The following is a 3,397-nucleotide window of genomic DNA, read 5'->3' as shown; positions in this document are numbered from 1 at the left end:
CAACAACAGAGAAAGAGTTGCTAGCAGTGATATTTGCATTGGATAAGTTTAGATCGTATTTAGTAGGATCTAAAGTTATCATTTTATACCGACCATGCAACACTCAAATAGCTCTTAAATAAGAAAGATGCAAAATCTCGACTAATTCGATGGATTTTATTATTGCAGGAATTTGATTTAGAGATCAAAGATAAAAAAGGATCCGAGAATTTAGTTACTGATCATCTTTCTAGACTGGAAAACATGCCTCAAGAAGACCATTCATCCATTAAAGAAGAATTTCTAGATGAATTTTTAATGGCAATTTATAAGTCACCATGGTATGCTGATCTAGTTAACTTTGTAGTTAGTGGAGTGATACCAAGTGATTTGAATTCTCACCAAAGGAAAATGTTCTTATATGATGCTAAACATTATTTTTGGGAGGAACCGTTCTTTTACAAACATTGTGCAGATGGGATAATTAGAAGATGTGTTCCGGAAGAAGAGGTACATAGTATTTTAATGCATTGTCATACCCTTGAAACGGGAGGTCATTTTAGTACAACTAAGACCGTAGCCAAGATAGGGTAATCTGGATTTTATTGGCCTACTATATACCGAGATATTAGAAATTGGGTTAAAAGCTATGATCAATGCCAAAAAACTGGCAATATCTAAAGAAAGAATGAAATGCCTCTGACTACATATTTGGAAGTTGAGTTATTTGATGTTTGAGCATTGATTTTATGGGACCATTTCCTAGTTCATATAATAATAAGTACATCCTTTTAACAGTCGATTATGTCTCTAAATGGGTGGAGGCCATTTTTTCACAAACTAATGATGCTAAAGTTGTGCTTAAATTCCTTCAACGGAACATATTTTGTAGGTTTGGAGTCCCAAAGGCAATAATAAGCGATGAAGGTAAAGTATTTTTGTTGCTTAAATATGGATGCAAGTATAAAAAATCACTTCCCTATCATTCTCAAACCAATGGTCAAGCGAAATTGACCAACCGGGAAATCAAAATCATTTTGGAGAAAACTGTCAACCGATCGAGAAAGGATTGGTCAAACAAGCTTAAAGATGCTTTGTGGGCGTATAGAACGGCATTTAAAACGCTGTTGGGAATGTCTCCATATAAGTTTGTTTATGGAAAAACGTGTCATTTACCTGTAGAAATAGAACATAGAGTTTATTGGGCTATTAAGGCTATTAATTCTGATTTTAAATCTATAGGTGAAAAGAGAATGCTCAAGTTGAGCGAATTGAAAGAATTGCGATTGACCTCATACGAGAATGCCAAGATTTACAAAGAAAAAGTAAAATTCTGGCATGACAAATATATTCTTCCTAAGCATTTTGAAGAAGGATAAAAGGTGTTATTGTTTAATTCAAGACTTAAATTATTCTCGGGAAAGCTGAAGTCTCGATGGTCCGGACCATTTGAAGTAGTTCGTACATTTTCTTATGGAGCGGTGGAAATAAAAGGAGACAATGGTGCCCCATTCAAAGTAAATGGTCAAAAATTGAAACCCTATTTGGCCGGAGAAAAGGTTCCTAAATGAGTGATTTACTCCTTAGGAAACACAATGGAGAGTTAATGAAGCTATAGGAGAGTCGAGCTTAACGACTCTAAACAAAGCGCTCGTTGGGAGACAACCCAATAATAATATTGTAGTTGTGTGTTTTTTTATGAATTTCTTAAATTTTGGTGTGATGAAATTGACTAATTATATGTATTTCACTTGTTTGTAGGAGGTACCGAGTTTCAACATCGATATTGGAGGTGCATTTGAAGAAAAAGCGACTCATTTGATGTGCATTTAATGCCCAAATGTGCCATTTTGGTATAAAAGTGCAAAAATGATCAAAGAACCTCACCCCTCAATTTGCAATATAGATGTATTTAATGTGTTTTGAGAGAATGAATTTAGTGTTTATGGTATCTTACACTTGCGTGGAGGGTTAAATTTGATAAAAAGATTGTCCAAGGTGTAATTTGGAATTGGCCTGAAAAGGAAGAAAAAATTTGAAAAATTACAGTTTCTGCAATTAATGCAGAAATGTGATGATCCGAGCTCAGATCCGAAAATCCAGAATGGATACGACCTCGAATCTCTTGAACATCAAAGGCAAAATTGGAGATTCGACCTCGGATCCGAAATTGTTCAACAGGATCCGAGGGCTCGTCTGTGATTCTGAGGACACGAATACGAGCCCCCAGGATCCGAGCCTTGTTCGTAAAGACCCGAGTTCGGATATTGTATTTTGAAAATTTCACAAAAGGGATACGACCTCGGATCCAACAAAATCCAGTTGGATCCGAGGGGTTCGAATAAACTTCTGGTGTAGCAGATCCGAGTCCTGTCGGATCTGAGGCCTTCCAGAACCGATCCGAGATGGTTTGCGATAAGAAAGAAACCGAGGCCTCGTTTCCTCATTTTCCAGTCTTTCCTATTCCTATTACATCGAAACCCCACACCTTTTCTTCTAATCTCCCATATTTACCATTAATCCTCTAATCTTTCACCACAAAAACATCCCAAAGACTTTTGTGAGCATAAACCCTCAACAATTTTGAATCAAAAACATCAATTTGAGGGAATTTAATCATCACAAAGGAAATTAGGGCCATCTGAAATTCTTCAATTCTGAGTCGAATTTGGGGCAGTTTCTTCTTCATTTCTGCATCACTATCATCCTCCACTATCACTCCATACATTTGAGGTACGGATTTTTAGTTTTATTTGAAGTTTTACATTTTGAATTTTTTTTGAATTTTTTTTTAGATTTTTCTTGATATTTGGGAATTGCTTATATGTTGAAATTTCTTGTTATAATTGTGCTACATTGTGTTAGAAAACGTTGTTACAACTATTTTTATGTGTAGTTTATGAGTATATTTTTACTCATTTATGTCAGTAACAACTACTTGCATGCATACAATTTAGAAAATTGTTATTATACTGATATATTTGTATTCATTTTTCTCAATTTTTTAAATCTAAGCATGTTAAATCTTTTGCTTGAACATTTCTTGTTTTTTATAGATAATTGGCACTCACTAAGAACAATTGAAACTCATTAGTTTGTACTTTGGTAATAATGTGTATAGCCAAGTGATGTAATTCTTTAATAAAATCTTGAGATAATTGGCATGTACATCCGGGAAACAATGATATTGCTCTTTTAATAGTTCTTTTTACTTTAAGATTATATTCTATTGTTGAAATATGCATCAATTCTCAAGAGATTGGACTTTTTAATGAGATTCTAACTGAAATATGATGTTCAATTAATGAAAATGGAATATTCAAGCCATCTATTGAGAGTGTGGATTGAAATTGATATTATACATGTGCATTTGTATTTGAAATGGTTTAAGTACAAACTTTGATTGTTTTTTAGTACA

Source organism: Coffea eugenioides, chromosome 1 (assembly GCF_003713205.1).
Source record: "Coffea eugenioides isolate CCC68of chromosome 1, Ceug_1.0, whole genome shotgun sequence".
Taxonomy (NCBI): Eukaryota; Viridiplantae; Streptophyta; class Magnoliopsida; order Gentianales; family Rubiaceae; genus Coffea; species Coffea eugenioides.
The sequence above is the reverse complement of the archived record's forward strand: the minus strand, read 5'-3'. Positions refer to the sequence as shown.